The 16518-nt window shown below is 36.9% G+C and overlaps 1 protein-coding gene across 2 annotated transcripts in view; it reads right to left on the bottom strand.

Annotated features, from left to right (window-relative positions):
* Positions 1-16518, bottom strand: part of TAOK3 (TAO kinase 3) — a 182228-nt gene that overhangs the window by 162519 nt on the left and 3191 nt on the right. The window contains exon 1 of one of the 2 annotated variants that reach the window (XM_032876177.1): positions 10498-10663. The exons of the other annotated variant lie outside the window; for it this stretch is intronic. The gene's annotated coding sequence lies outside the window, so the exon portion shown is untranslated. Of the gene's footprint in view, positions 1-10497; positions 10664-16518 lie in introns of those variants that run through there. 2 annotated transcript variants of the gene reach the window in all.

Genomic DNA, 16518 nt, shown 5'->3' with positions numbered 1-16518 from the left:
TAGTGCCTGCTATACTATAATAGATCACTAAAAAATTTCTATTCTACAGAAAGCACAATAATATTAGTTTGGGGAATCTTTTAGAGAAAAAAAGGTTTAAAAAATTCAAATGGGATTATGAACTTTTAAAGAAAATATTGTACTTGAGCAGTCAATATTATTAGTACTCAAAATACACACCTTGAATAACTAGCAGAAAAATGGACTCAACAAGCATAATTGCATCACACTGCTATGCTTTGGAGAGGAAAATGCATTTAAAGGCATGAGCAAAGATTTTCAGTACATAGCTAAAAGAATGGAGATTTATACAGGACGGAAAGACAAAATTTAATCCTTCTATATATGCCTGAGGTGATTCAAGATATTTTCCAATTTTTTTTTTTAAGATTTTATTTATTTGAGAGATAGCAAGAGACAGCACAAGTTGAGGGGAGGGACAGGGGCAGAGGGAGTAGCACACTTCCCACTGGGCAGGGAGTCCTAGCCACAAGGTTCCACCCCAAGACCTTGGGAACAGGACCCAAGCCAAAGGAGGACCCTTAACTGATGAACCCTTAACCATCCAGGCTGGTGCTCATTTAATTTTAACTATTCTATCTATAGCCTTACTAAATAAGCAATAATACTTTAAATTCTACTTTGAGGCGATTCAGTGTAAGCTTCCTTGGTTTTTCTCCATTCCATCTTAAAATTTCTCTGTACACTCAACTGACTTCATCCTTTATTCTTTCTTCTACAGGTTAAACAACTCTCCCCCAACACCACCAAAGAAACTACCTTTTAATTTGGTATCCTGCTACCTTCTCCTATCACTAACCTACTCCTCTCACTTTTCTTAAATCTTCCATTGCTCTCCTTTCAGCCTACAATATGCTCAAAGTATCATTTACTGAGAGGAGGAGAGGGAACTATCCTAGAAACTCACTAGTTCTAACCTCCCAATCTCCAAATCCAACAGGACCATTCTCGGGTTGTATCTTTCTATAACCTTTATGGAACATCTTGTTTCTTGACTTGTGTGGCACCTTCCTCTTAGGAGTTCCTTTCCAACCCACCTCTCCTGGCTTGTCCTCTTTTGCTCACTTTTTTTTTTTTTTAAGATTTTATCTATTTATTTGATAGAGATCACAAATAGGCAGAGAGGCAGGCAGAGAGAAAGGGGGGGAAACAGGCTCCCCGCTGAGCAGAAAGCCAGATGGCGGCCTTGATTCCAGGACCCTGAGATCATGGCCTGAGCCAAAGGCAGAGGCTTAATCCACTGAGCCACCCAAGCTCAGCGGGTTAAACCTTTTCACTCACTTCTTAACACAAGGGTCTGTACTGGGTCCATCTCTTCTCTCTGCACTTTCTTACCGATCTGATTCACTCTTCTGCTTTCAACTATCTCACTGAAGCTGCCAATGTCCTCAATAAATCTCTCACTAGCTGCTTTTCTTCTTTGCATTGAGGCTGTCCTAGTTCCAGAACCAAGTCCTCGTCCCCAATCTCTTTCTTTTTTTAAATTGCTTTACCAACTACTGATGGAGTCATCTTTCAGAGACTGACTGCATCAGTCTCTTCTAGTCAAGCACCTTAAATGGCTCCCCACTACCTACTGTTCAAAGTTCAAACCTCTTCATACAGGATTCAAGGGCCTCTGGTTTGCCACTGTCCCTGGATAAAATAAAATCCTATATTTTATTCACAATGTCTGAACTAGGCTAAAAAATAGATAGATTATGGCCTAGCACCCTTGCTGAAAAGCTACCCAGTGTTCAAGACTCTGCTCCAATTCTAACCCCAAGTTACTCCATTTCCTCATGTATAGAAAGTACTTCACTTCTTGTGGCATTGATGCCATTCAGTCTTACTTTGAAAGAACATGGACATTTCTTGATTCCATTAATTGAATATAACCAGCAGTAGAAGAGACACTATTGACTTATTTGTACTCCACAGTATCTTGAATGTACCAAGCAGTGCTGAACTCAGATTACATGCACTTAGACTTCTTGTTCAGGATCTGAGCTAAAGTTTGCCTCTGCCATACTTCTGAAGAACAGATGTGGGAAACAAATTAGCTGAATAAACAATTTTGTGTGTATGTGTGTATGAGACAGTAGTAAAGAATTATTTCAAAAGAAATAATTTCAAAGCACTTTCATTTGAATTATTTTACAAAAATAATTATGAGAAATTTAACTCCTAGGTATATATCCAAGAGAACTGACAACATATATTCACACAAAAACCTGCATATGAATGTTTACAGTAGCATTATTCTTAATAGACAAAAAGTGGGAACAACTCAAATGTCCAACTGATGAATGAATACACGGTGATCTATTGATCTAATGGAGTATTAGTCTTCCATAAAAATTAAGCATTGACACATGCCATAGCACGGATGACCCTTGAAAACATTATGCTAAGTGGAGAAGTCTGACAACAATTCACATATTTTATGATTCCATTTATATTAAGTATCCAGAGTGGGCAAATCCATAGAGACAGAAAGTTAGTGGTTGCCAAGGGATGGGGGTAATTGAGATGGGACGCTAACAGGTACAGGGTTTCTTTTTGGAGTGATGGAAATGTGCTGGAACTAGACAGTGATCATGGTTGCATAACATTGTGGATACATTAAAAATTTGAATTTTAGGGGCGCCTGGGTGGCTCAGTGGGTTAAAGCCTCTGCCTTTGGCTCAGGTCATGATCCTAGAGTCCTGGGATAGAACCCCACATCAGGCTCTCTGCTCCATGGGGAGCCTGCTTCCTCCTCTCTCTGCCTGCCTGCCTCTCTGCCTACTTGTGATCTCTGTCTGTCAAAGAAATAAATAAAATCTTTTAAAAATAAATAAATAAATAATTTTTTTTTTAAGATTTGAATTTTACACTTTAAGATGACAAATTTCACATTATGTAAATTTTATCTGAACTGGAAAAAGGAAAAAGTATGAATTTTATCCCCTAAATAACTCAGTTCGGATTTGTGGTCTAAAGGAAGAGGTCTAACCTTTGAATCAGGAAATCTGAGTTGAAGTAAATTCTGCCACTTACTTACTAGCTGTGTGATCTTAAGTATACCACCTAACTTCTCTCAGCCTCAGTCCTCAACTAGTCTCGTCTATAAAGTGAGAACAATAGTGCCTCCCAGAGTTGTGAGATTCATGAAATAATGTGTAATCATTACAAAAATTCTAGAGCCCTTTATAAAGGAAAAACCTTATTGTTATTTTGGAAAATGATTTCTTAAAAACCCTAAACTGCATTGAATAGTCCCTAATTTCAACTTTTTATCACCGGCATGTTATCTAACCAGCTTTTATTGTTATTCATGAATGGCATCTTGGACTTAAAGCAGTTATTCTGTGGACACTAAAAATATAACACTTTAGAGTTATTTAACTTTAATGAAAGGTAGTCTCTAAAACCAAGCATTAACATAAAAATCTAAAGCATTAACTAGACATTTCCAAATATCCACTTTTATGAATGCAAAACATTTTGTATTTTAAAAGTTTTCATTTGGGTGTACTTTATGCTCTATGGCATCAGTACAAAGGAAGGCATACATTAAAAAAAAAAAAAAAAGGTGGGGATGTGAATTGGTGCAGCCACTATGGAAAACATGGAGGTTCCTCAAAAGATTAAAGATAGAGCTACCGTATGATCCAGCAATTCCACTTCTGGATATATATCCAAAGGAAATGAAATCACTATCTTGAAAAGGTATCTGCACCTCCATGTTCATTGCAGCATTATTTATAATAGCCAAGACACCGAAATAATCTAGTATTCATCAATGAATGGATAAAGAAAATGTAGTATCTGTATACAATGGATTATTATTAAGCCATAGAAAAGAAGGAAATCCTGCTATTTGTGATAACATGGAGGAATCTTTAGAGCAATATGCTAAGTGAAATAAGTCAGAGGAAAAAAAAATACGGTATGATTTCACCTATATGTGGAATCTAAAAAAACTGAACTCACAGATACAGAGGACAGATTGGTGGTTGCCAGAGACAAGGGGTAGAGAGTGGGGGGAAATGAGTGAAGATAGTCAAAAGGTAAAAATTTACAGTTATAAGATAAATAAGTTCTGGGGATATAGTGTACAGCATGGTGATAATAGTTAACAACACTGAACTGTATATTTGAAAGATGCTAAGAGAGTATATCTTAAAAATTCTCATCACAATGGAAAAGGTTTGAGGTGACTGATGTCAACTAAATTTATTGTGGTGATCATTTCACAATATTTACAGAAATCATTATGTTGTACACATTGGACTAATCGAATGTTATAGGTCAATTATACCTCAATAAAACTAGAAAAAAATGATGGGGAGTTTTCTTAAATTTTTTTTTTCATTTTTTCATTCTATATGCTCTTTGGCATCAATACAAGAAGGCATGTATCATTTCAAAGGACAGGAAACGGACTGAAAAGTAAAACAATAGGCATCCACTATAAGTAACAAGTATTCTTATGTTTAAGCTTTTGAGTATATATTTTGTTCTCCCTAACAGAATTCCTTAATGGTTTTTTGAGGGAAGGGATCATACGTAATTAACTTTGATATCCCTTCATAGAGACTAACATTATACACAACAGGCATTTCACTTAAAGAATTGGATAAGAATACTTCTTGATTACATAAAATTGATTGATCATATTTAATTTACAGTGACAGGATGGAAAGTTGTAATATCAAAACTAAACTTCTCTGAGAGCAGTTGGCTATCTCATTCCTTAACAGAGGAAACAAACACACACATATGTATGATTATCCATATAGGTACACACATGTATAGTTTTTCCTAAAGAAAAGCAAACATGTCAATCTATAATCAGTTACAAAATTGTCTCCATTTGCCTCCCATTTTTTCTGTAAATGAGGTGGCAGACCTGACCTAAATTGGAGAAACATTCAGGTCTCTTTAATATTACTAGGATTGTTGACTTGACCTTAGATAGGAAGGATGAAATAGATTTATTTTCTTTTCTTTTCCTTCAAATCAAGGTCAAGTGCTTCAGCATTCTGCAGGAACTGTGAAAGATTGAAGTGTAAGATATGGTCCTCATAATCAAATTGTTTACATCATTAGTGAAGATAAAACTGGATGATTTAAGATACTACGCACATTTTTGTTCACTGGTTTGCTAATTTAAAAAGCTGGGATTTGGGGGCCCCCTTAGTCATTGAGCATCTGCCTTTCACTTGGGTCGTGATCCTAGGGTTCTTGGGTAGAGCCCCACATCAGGCTCCATGCTTCTCCCTCTCCCACTCCCCCTGCTAGTGTTTCCTCTTTGCTGTGTGTGTCTCTCTCTGTCAAATAAACAAAATCTTAAAAAAAAAAAAAAAAAAACCTGGGATTTTTGCAGCAAAACTGATTTTACTTCAAACAGGAAGTAAACTTTACACAGGATCTTGAAGAAAAGTTAAATTTGAATAGGCGGAGAGAAGGGAGGAGGGCTTTTTTGGGGGGCGGAGGTGGGATGTGGCAGAGAAAGAGATTTTTTTTTTTTTTAAGATTTTATTTATTTATTTGACAGAGATCACAAGTAGGCAGAGAAAGGAGAGGAAGCAGGCTCCCTGCGGAGCAGAGAGCCTGATGTGGGGCTGGATCCCAGGACCCTGGGACCACGACCTGAGCCGAAAGCAGAGGCTTTAACGCACTGAGCCACCCAGGCGCCCGGAGAAAGAGACTCTTAAGCAGGCTCCATGCCTGGGGTCAATCTCAGGGCCCAAGATCAGGACCTGAGCAGAAATTTAAGAGTGGGACACTTAACAGATTGGGCCCCAGCAGAGCACTTTATGCAGGTGCCCCACCCCTCCTCTCTCTGTTCCAGGGAGGAGGGCTTTTTGGATGAAGGAGATACAGTACCAGAAGTGCAGACTTAAACAAGTAAGGCATGTGGCAGAGACACAATCACCTCAATAGAGCAGAAAGAACAGGCCAAAGAACATAGGAAATGAAGCTGGATGAGCAGTGTGGGCCAGATTAGAAAGGACATTGAAAGTCAAGCAGAAGAGGTTAGATTTAATGTGGTGGAAACATGGAACCAGTGAAGTGTTCTGAAACGGGGAGGAGTAGCATTTAAAGAAGGTTAATCAGGAGGAGTTGGAAAAAAACGAACGAAGGAAGGCAACTGTGGTAATCCAGGAATGAGGCCATAAGGGTCTGAGTAAAACAGGTGCACAGAGATACAGTGTAGTCTAGCCGCAACATGCTGGGCCTTTGAGACTGCAAAACTCGGGGGTATCAGAAGTGAGAATGAAACACAGACTAATGCAAAGGCTGCCTACCACGTAAAGGGGTTGTACTACAGATTAAGACCTGGATATTTCCAACAGTAAAAATATATCCACTAAGCTTAAATGTTTATCAAATACCCTATAAATAGTTTCATTGCTTTATTTGATGAATTTACAGCAGGCACCCCCAGATTTCACATTTGTTTTGTTAACACAACCCCATGAAAATCTGCTTATGTAAAAATTAGTTGTTTTTCAATATATAAACAAAGTTAACTGAACCATTACAGGACATCAACCCCTGACACTAAGATGGTGAAAACATAAAACACTCTTCTTTATATTCAAATGTATATTCTTTACTGTGTGGTTCTACACCCAATAAAGCCAAACCAAACCAGAACAACATCCCTAAAAAACCCCAACATTTTTAGAGCTGCATCTAGAATCTGGAGCATATTCTTAACTTTATCTGATAGTGATCCAGTTGGAAGAAAACAAAATGTTGAGAAAATGACTTAAGAAATTAACACTTGGCCATGTTGCTTTCCTAGGCTGCGCTGTATCAAATGGGGAGGAAATTTTCTGAAGTGAAAAACAGCAACAAAATGTTACTAAAGCTCAATTTGGCACATTAACTTTTTATACTAAAAATCACTTAAATCTATAGTCAACTCTTCTGCTTCCCCTCACTCCTTAGGATAGGTAGTATATGACGTTCTAAGAGGAGTGGCATAAATAAGTAAGACCTATAGATCTCATTCACGTGCTCCCATGGTACTTTTAAATGCATTTACTCTAGCAAGACTGATTCTATTATCTGTACATGATTGCATGTATTGTGCCCTATCTCTTCCCATGATCATTTTCTGGTAGAACTGTGAATAAGAACGGAAATGTCCAAAACCAGCAAAAATAGCCCATCTACTATCACTCACTGGGCTCTTTCTTTACAAAGTACAACCAAGCTTGTTCCTCTAGTACGTAATCTCACTTGACCCTCACAATAATCCACAAGTACTATGATTGTGTCCATTTTACAGTAGAAGAAACCAAGGCTTCAAGAGTTAAGGATTTGTATAAGATCACAAAGCTGGTGAGCTGTAAACAGCAGACATGTTCATCTGATAGGCTCCTGTTAATTATTAGATTACACTGCCAACCTCAAACATGTGTGACCAAAGCCAAAAGTAACAGGTATAAGGAACCTGGACATGTTACTCACTGTGTACAAGAGTTAGGGAAGAACGTCTAAGCACTGTCCGTGATACAAATGGACAGATTCCCTGACTTACTTCTAACCTTTCCTTATACTGAAAACAGTGCACTCTATTCCTGAAGGAGAGTGGGACCCTGCATGAAATGGAAGTTAACTGTTCCCTTGTATTACTATCTGATGGTACCCATAGCATCTCAGTATGTTCTCAATTTGGTTACATTTTTGACAAATGCTGTCACTGACACCAGCCCGGTCAAGACTAACTAGGCTGGTTGTTGGTGACATCAAAATGCTTTTAAAAGTATTTTCTTAATAGAATATCCAGTGCCCTGTACAACCTATTTAACTGATACTAGTAAGCATGAAACAGAAACTAAACTTTGAGAGACACTTCTCAGTATATGAATCAAATATATTCATAAGAAGACAGCTCTAAAAATAACTCTCCAGTGTGATTCCCTCTTTATGCACCTGGGCAGAGCTGTCCTATTTCCTCTACAAAGCTTCCTTGTATGTTGAAACAGCAGGAATTTCAAACTGAACCAATACAATTGAGAACTACAATTTCCTTCACAAGACATGATTATTTTTATTAGTATTTTATAGAATTACCTAAATATGATGGGACACTTTACATGTTAACTCTGCAATACTTTTGGTTAGAAAGCAAAGCAGTTATGGTTTAAAGTTCTGTGCACCCTTCCCCTTTTGTCTGCTAACACTCGGTCTTCCACAAAATGGTCCGTGTGATCTCTGCAGAGTATGCAAGGAGTATGACCAAGGTAAACTAAAGAACAGCACATTAAGCGCATGTCAAGTGAATCAGAAGTTTAAACCTTGTCATCTGCGTGTGAAACCAGTAAACAGTTATAAGAGGTTACAAATAAATATGTACAAATTAATAGGATGCAGTTAGTAACTTCCACTTTTCCAACTAGTGGCCTTTTGGCAGGCAGCCACATAATCTGCAATAATCTGTCACTACTGTGAAGCCCCACCTACTTCCGCTGCCCCACCCCATCCAAGCTATGATTGGGATACTTGTGGAGTGCTGATACAACAATCATAAAAGGCCTCCCTATCTGTGAAAATGGAAATTAACATCATTTGTACTTTTAAATGTTTAATATTCATAAATCTTAAAAACCACACTATGACATCACATTTCAAAGATTACTTAAAAGTTTTCTTTTTTATGTATCAGAAGCATAGAGTATATCACTAATATGCTTTTTTTTTTTTTTTTTAAGATTTTTATTTATTTATTTGGCAGACAGAGATCACAAGCAGGCAAAGAGGCAGGCAGAGAGAGAGAGGAGGAAGTAGGCTCCCCGATGAGCAGAAAGCCCAACGCCGGGCTCGATCCCAGGATCCTGGGATCATGATCTGAACCGAAGGCAGAAGCTTTAACCCACTGAGCCACCCAGGCACCCCTCACTAATATGCTTCTTGAATGAAAATGCATCCTATGTATGATTATAAGACTTTATACATCTAACATGTAGAGTACTAAGAGTTTGGAAGTCAGGATAATACAGATTTCATTTCAACCTTGTTCTAAGGGCCTAGCGAAATTGGTAAAGAAACTATTAAAGACAGCTTTCTTGGCTAATAAAATACTTCACATTAATTTTTCAACATATAAACCAGGAGCTGTTAAACAAATTATTTACTTTCCTACTTCATCTAATTTCATTGTATGGACTAGAGTCGTGTCATAAATTACCTCATGGCTAAGATGTTTTATTTTTATACTTTAATAAGTAACTAACCTTATGTACTAAAATAAAAACAAAAAAAATTACAAAACAAGATAAACATGATCAAATCATCTGACTTTTCTGTCTCTAAATTTGGCATTATGTTTAAGAAATTAACGCTTTCTATATTGTTTTCCCTTGCTAGAAAAGAAGAAAAAATAGGACATGGCCTTGATATTTTTTAAGATCTCTAGGATGAATAGTGTGCCATTTTGAGTAGCTTCATTTTGAAATATTGTTTTACAGGAATATCAATCACAAGACCAAACTGCATCCATTTAGTAAGAATAGCCGTGAGTATATTTAAGAATTTTGTTTAAGACTTTTCTGACAAGATTATCATGTTTTATTTGCAGCTCAGTATTTACTTTACTCACCCAGAATAAAAGGGGGAAAAAAAAAAATCAAACCATTTCTGAAAAAAGTTCCCACTAGTATTTATTTATGTAATCCCAAACTACAAACTAAAATAAATAGAGCATAGGAATCCAGTGATTTTCGAGGTTGATTACTCTCAGCTGGACTTTGAGCTAAGGCCATAAATATTCACATGAAATTCAACAAAGAGTATATTAACAATGTTTAGACACAAACCATATTTATAATAAAAATGCTAAGTGTAAAACAAAATACCAAGCTTACTCACAGCAGATTGTCTCAAATGCATGCCTACATCTCTAATCCAACATATAAGACTTCAAAAAAATTCTTTATCTTCAGCGATAAGTAAGACTGCCCCAGAGACGACTTTCTTTTAAAAACTCCCTCTTGTTCATTAGGAAAGATAAAACGGAGCTCAGCTTAAGTTGTAAGAACAACACCACGCTAACAGCACCTTCATTCCGAGAAAGGAAGTTATTATAGACACAGTTTTATAAATGAGGCTTCAAGAGAGTACTTCCTGGTCAGAGTGTTAACGTTAGCAGCATTACGTTAATGTATACAGCTTTACAGTTTGACATTTTGGTAAGAAGTTTCTAAAAACTTTTTCTGAATTTCTCCCCCACTCCCTACAAAAGGCGAAAACTTGGTGGAGCTAAACAAATCTATGAAATTCTATCAACACCTACCGTTAATGGTATCACGTAAAGATCACAACTGCTTATTACTATTGATAATGATACCGGTTTAAGTTGTAAAGTACAACTTACAAAGTACCTAATTTTACACTTACATGCCCTCCATACCCCCTCTCCCTGTGTGCCAGAGTGAGGTTTCAGGGGATACAACATTAGAAAGTAAAGAAAGAACTTAAAGGAGGACAACTCACCAATTCCTTGATAACGAAGAAAATGGAAATAACCGTTCACATTTTAATTCTCAAACTTAAAGTTCATTCTCTTTTACACATATGTAAAAGAAAACTTGAAGAAATGTTGTACAATCCTAACAAGGAACTGCAGATAAAACAGCGTGACCCTGGCACGGCACATTACTATGGGTATTGCAAGCTGAAAGTATTTCCTGTTAGGACGCCCATTGGTTCCCACAGGTGCAAGTGCCTTTGGGTGTTGCCGATTTACTCTTCCTTTTGTAAGTGAACCACTAAAGGAGATTTCAGGTTGGTACAATCAATGCTAAGAACTATTAGGGTAAGAACTACCTTGGGCTAATTCAGGAGCCTTAAACTGGCTTGATTGTGAATTGACAATTACCTAATACAACAGGGCTGGAGAAAATTTATTTCAACAGACTTTCACTATTTTTGTAAGATGAGCTGTTATTAAGAATGTATGTGACTTCGGGCACCTGGGTGGCTCAGTTGGTTAAGCAACTGCCTTCAGCTCGGGTCATGATTCGGGAGAGCTGGGATCCAGTGCTGCATCGGGCTCCCAGCTCCTTGGGGAGTCTGCTTCTCCCTCTGACCTTCTCCCCTCTCATGCTCTCTCTCTCAAATAAACAAATAAAATCTTAAAAAAAAAAAAAAAAAAAGAATGGGGCACCTGGGTGGCTCAGTGGGTTAAAGCCTCTGCCTTCGGCTCGGGTCACGATCTTAGGGTCCTGGGATAGATTCCCATATCAGGCTTTCTGTTCAGCGGGGAGCCTGCTTCCCCCTCTCTCTCTGCCTGATGCTCTGCCTACTTGTGATGCCGCTCTGTCTCTCTCTGTCAAATAAATAAATAAAATCTTTAAAAAAAAAAATGTATGTGACTTCACTCAACAAATACTAAATTGTTCTCCCTGTACAAAGCACTGTTTTAGGCACCAGGAACACAGTAATGAACAAGACAAAGTCCTTGTGGTTCCTCATACACTATCTAGTAGACTTTTGACAATTTCACATAATGATGAGAAAACTCCCATAAAGGCAGGGACTAAAAAAATTTTATGGAAATTTGAAAAGTCAAATGTAGTGCTCATTACTTAAAAACATTGTAATTAAGGCCACCACCCTGAACTTAAAAGAGCTTTTCCAGAATATAGTATATAAAAGTAGGATTCTTTATATTTTCAATGTTTTAAAAAGCCAGGTTGAAGGCAAAGGCATATGCTCCAGCAGGGAAAAGGAAAAACATCTTACCATGAGTCACCAGTGACTAAGTTCTTTTAATTCAGGCTTAAAACACATTTCAAACCCAATTACTTTTACATGCAGAAAACTGGTAACCCCAAATTAATATCAGAAGCTTGATCTGACCCATTTTCAGGGTTAATATTACCATCCAAGAAAAATAAGTGAAGTACTTTTAATGAGATAATGTCCCTGTACTGAATTTTATTAAAATTTTGGTCTTATTAGCCTTTAATGCCTAAGAGCTATGCCAACAAGCTTCTGTTAGATTTTGTTACAATGAACACAGTTTTCTTAGGATTTTAGCCAGACTGAAACATAATCATCTTGGATGTATGGTTTGGTGGCAGGAACGGCTTTTGTTTATAAACAATAAAGTAAAAATAGAGTAAATTCAAGATAGGTCAAAGACAAATGTAAAGCCCAGAGAGAGTAAAATACACAGATAAACTCTACTCTTTCAAGCTAAACCTTACTTCCTTAGGATTTTGCTACCTGTGCTTAAAATAACAAAACATTCTTTTTAGCCAACAAATTGGAGGCCTTTCCCAAGACAAATTGATCTACTTAGTCATTCAGTCATTTACTGAGCACCTACTACATGGCAGACACTGTTCTACAGGTTGGGAAACAGCAATGAATTAAAAAAATCTCTGCTTTCATAGTTTACATTCTAGTATAGAAATATAAGATAAATAAAATATTTGGTATGTCAGAAGGCAGTAAGCACTGTGGAGAACAATATAATATGGGAGGTAGGAATAATAATAAGTTTACCTGTTTACAGTTGCAAATTGTTTACATCATGAAGTAAGGAATTTGCTCTGGAAGAGCAGAGCATTAGATCTCTCCCAGACTCTACCTCTGACTCAAGTGAATGACCACTTTGGATTGCAAATGAAAGGGAATCATATTTTATTTGTTGCTAACACTAAGAGAAAGCTTGGAAACTTCCAAAGACCTGAAGTTTGAACCCATTCTTCAGAGATAAAAACATCACTTAAGGAAAAAAATAATATAACAAATCCCAAACACTCAGAGTCAAAATTCACTTTAGGAAATATTATCGAGCCAAATATGAACATACAAGTTTCCAAATACTTGGAAGCATTGGCACAGAATTTACCAACGGCCAGGGTCAGAAGTGAATTTTTCATTTAAGAATTATCTCTGTTATCAGGGCACTTGGGTGGCTCAGTGGGTGAGAAAGCCTCTGCCTTCGGCTCAGATCAGGATCCCAGGGTCCTGGGATGGAGCCCCTCAGGGCTCTCTGCTTGGCAGGGAGCCTGCTTCCTCCTCTCTCTCTGCCTACTTCTCTGTCTACATGTGATCTCTGTCTGTCAAATAAATAAATAAAATCTTAAAAAAAAAAGAATTATCTCTGTTATCTTCCCTGGCAGCAATAATTATATTTAAATATTATTTTTGAACCTAAATTAAGTATTTAAATTTAATACAATTCAACAAATATTTATTGAGCAGATACTAGGTACAAGGTACCTGGTTAGATGTGTATGACACTGTCCTTTTAAAAATCAATTAGATGGACATTTAGGAAAGACAAGTACAAACCCTATAATGTAAAATCAGAGAGAATATTAATGTAATAAGAAAACAAAATACTTAAGGAATTCAAGGAAAAAAAAGCAAGGAGGATGATCAGAAAAGGCCTCATGAAGATGGCATGAGAAGGAGGTCTGAAAAAGGAGAAAAGAAGGCATTCTAAGGAAAAGAAATGGCAGGAACAAAGATCTGAGGATAGCAAATCAGGAAGTATTCAGCCAGTAAGTAGGCTGGTCTGGTTGGGGCACAGGATACAAACACACACACAGATAATGGGGCATTAAGAACCTAAAAACAGTTGGATAAATCTGTACTGAATTCAGTAGACTATGAGGAGTTATTAATTTGAACATTTGAGTGACAAAACCAGAGCTCTACTTTAGGGAGAATAAGATAGAAACAATGTATTTAGGAAGTATGAAAAAGAAAAGGAGACTGAATACTGGCACAATAATCCTTCCCAGCACCCATTAAGGCTCTTGTTAGCTCCTTCTTGGACCATTGAGAGGAATGAAGTGGAAACTGCAGTGAGCTGAAAAACCAGATCTAGGTCACAGGGGTCAAATTTACCTTTGTCTGACCTTGGGAAGTCACTTAACCTCACTGTCTCAATTTCCCTATATGTGAGTCTCTTAATTATTCTTTCTGGAGTCAGGAGCCATGGGATTTAGCAACTAACTAGATACTGGGAATAGAGAAAAAAAAAACAATAAAAAATTGTTTCAAGTGATTAAAATAATAAGCAGCTACGATTTATTAAACACTTTCATGTGCTTGTCACTGTGTTTGGCACTTTACATAAACTGCTTCATTTATTCCTTATAAGAATCCTGTGAGGTATGTATTCTTATTTGACGGATGAGAGAATTGAGAGCTTTAAGACGTAAGTAATTTACCCAGTTGGCATAATGACAGAGCCAAAGTAGACGCCTAAGTCTCTCTGAGTGGAAGGTCCTTTCTCCTTCCAACGTATCATGCTGTTTCTAACATGACAGATGAAGAAAGCTAACATTTGCTCATGGGTTCCAATGGAATCCCCGTCTCTTTTGATGTATAAGAAACAAGGTGTGAACGTAAATACAATCTACTAATTTGCTCATCATTAATTCATCCAGTCATTCAATTCACATTTATGGAGTATCTTCGTATTTTGTGCCTGGTACTAAACTTGGCATGGGGAATGCAAAGATGAAAACTTCCCAGCTCTGCCTTGAAGAGCTCTCAGAATAGTAAAAGACCAACAAACACATGTAAACAAGGACCTGGTATACAATGACAGAAGAGAAATTTTACACAAGAGACAACAGAAACATAAAGGTACATGAAGCATAATATTATAATTTTGTATCTCTGCTATTAATGCTTGACCGAGATCATTTAAAAGCAATGTGTGGCTTCTGGAAATACTTGTGTGTTCATGCACACACTCTTCAAAAAGTAAAGGCTAATGTTCACAATAGAATGGAAAATTGGCCACAATCTACCATTCTGTTCTGTATCTCTATTGCCGAGACTAATTTGGTTATTATTTTATGTAAGAAAGCATTCTGCCTTGATTAGTGCCATCTTTTGTAATGGGTAAATAAAATCTATTTGAATTGTCATAAGCCTTGATTGTTGTGGACATAAGCCTGTGTCATTAGAGCTAAAACATATAAAAATAAATATATACTGCCCATAGTCCTAGTTTGATCTGGAAATAAAGGATTATCCCATTTCCATCAGAAATAATGGGTGGAAGTAAAACCGAAGTCTTCCAATTGGCACTTTGATAATTGACTAAAATATTAAATGTAACAAAATGTATATTGTGGGGTTGAATTTGCTATCCATCATTTCACTGAGGCTAAAGGTTAAGTGGAAGGACCCCAAAGACTAGACTCCAGCAAGTACATTCTCAGTGTAAATATCTAAAGCCACATGGGCCGCACTTCTTTGTTTAATGGGAGTAGGTTTTCCTAGGTGTAAAGTGTCTATTCCAAGGCAAAATCTCTTTCTCCCTCACTCTGGGGATGAAAAATGTATATGCGTGGGATACCTAACAATGGTTAGGAGGGCTGATCTGCGTTAACAAATCAAGAAACTGACCCCTAAGTCATTCTGTTGTAAAATGGAAATAATTTAGTTTCAAAGTCTCTAACAAACCTCAGGTCAGAAAGGGGAAAAAAAAAACAACCCACATTAGGTTGATTAATAAAATATTTAGGTAAATTTAATAATATATAGCTTGAATGATCAATTTAATTCCCACTGGTAATCCTAAAAATTCTAAATAGTTGTTTTTAATTTGATGCCTGTAGTTTAGAAATGAGTTTGATCACATTTTGATCCATAAACTCAATATAGCTCATCTGTAAGAACAGCTAGACTGATAGATACCACTTACTTTTTGTTGCTGTTGTTGTTCCACTTTGTTTTGACTCAGTCTGGGTTTAAGAAATAGTAACAAACTTTTAACGTATCTTCATATATAACAAAGCAACCAATTAAATAGATGATAAAGCTAAACAATCAGAATCTGAGCTCCCTATGCTGAACTGCAACTGTACAATATCTCGTGACTCAAAACTGCTAATTCAACATGGTTCTCACGGATTGACAGAATCATTGAAGATGAGCTCATTGAATCTCATTGAAGACTGTAAAGAAGTGTTCCCTTAGGAGAGTCACAAAACACTTTTGGGTGGAAGATTTCTGTCTATTTTCTTTTTGTGGGGAGGGGAGAAACAAAGACTGAGGAAAAGATTATGAAAGAAAGAGGCTTTTCAAAGAAGCTCTAAAATAAAAGTACCAATAGTTTTAATTCATTCTTCTATACGACTGAAAACCAAAAAATATGCACACTGGCAAGCAATGAGAACTTTTATTCAGGGTGGCTTAAACATTAAACCAAATTAGATATCAAGGTAGACTCTGAGATGACAATGGTTTGACTGTATATGACTCAAGTGGTAAAGAAAGGGCAAAATGGGTTATTGTATTTACTGGGCAGTACTCGTATCCTGCTAAATCAAGAATAAGAACAGTTTTAAGAACTCCAAACCAGGGGCGCCTGGGTGGCTCAGTTGTTAAGCATCTGCCTTTGGCTCAGGGAGCCTGCTTCTCCCTCTCCTACTTCCCCTGCTTGTGTTTCCTCTCTCACCCTCTCACCATGTCTCTCCCTGTCAAATGAAGAAATAAAATCTAAAAAAAAAAAAAAAAAAAAAAAAAAAAAAA

This window comes from Lontra canadensis, unplaced genomic scaffold, assembly GCF_010015895.1.
Source record: "Lontra canadensis isolate GAN:19392208 unplaced genomic scaffold, GSC_riverotter_1.0 scaffold58, whole genome shotgun sequence".
Classification (NCBI taxonomy): Eukaryota; Metazoa; Chordata; class Mammalia; order Carnivora; family Mustelidae; genus Lontra; species Lontra canadensis.
The sequence above is the reverse complement of the archived record's forward strand: the minus strand, read 5'-3'. Positions and strand labels throughout refer to the sequence as shown.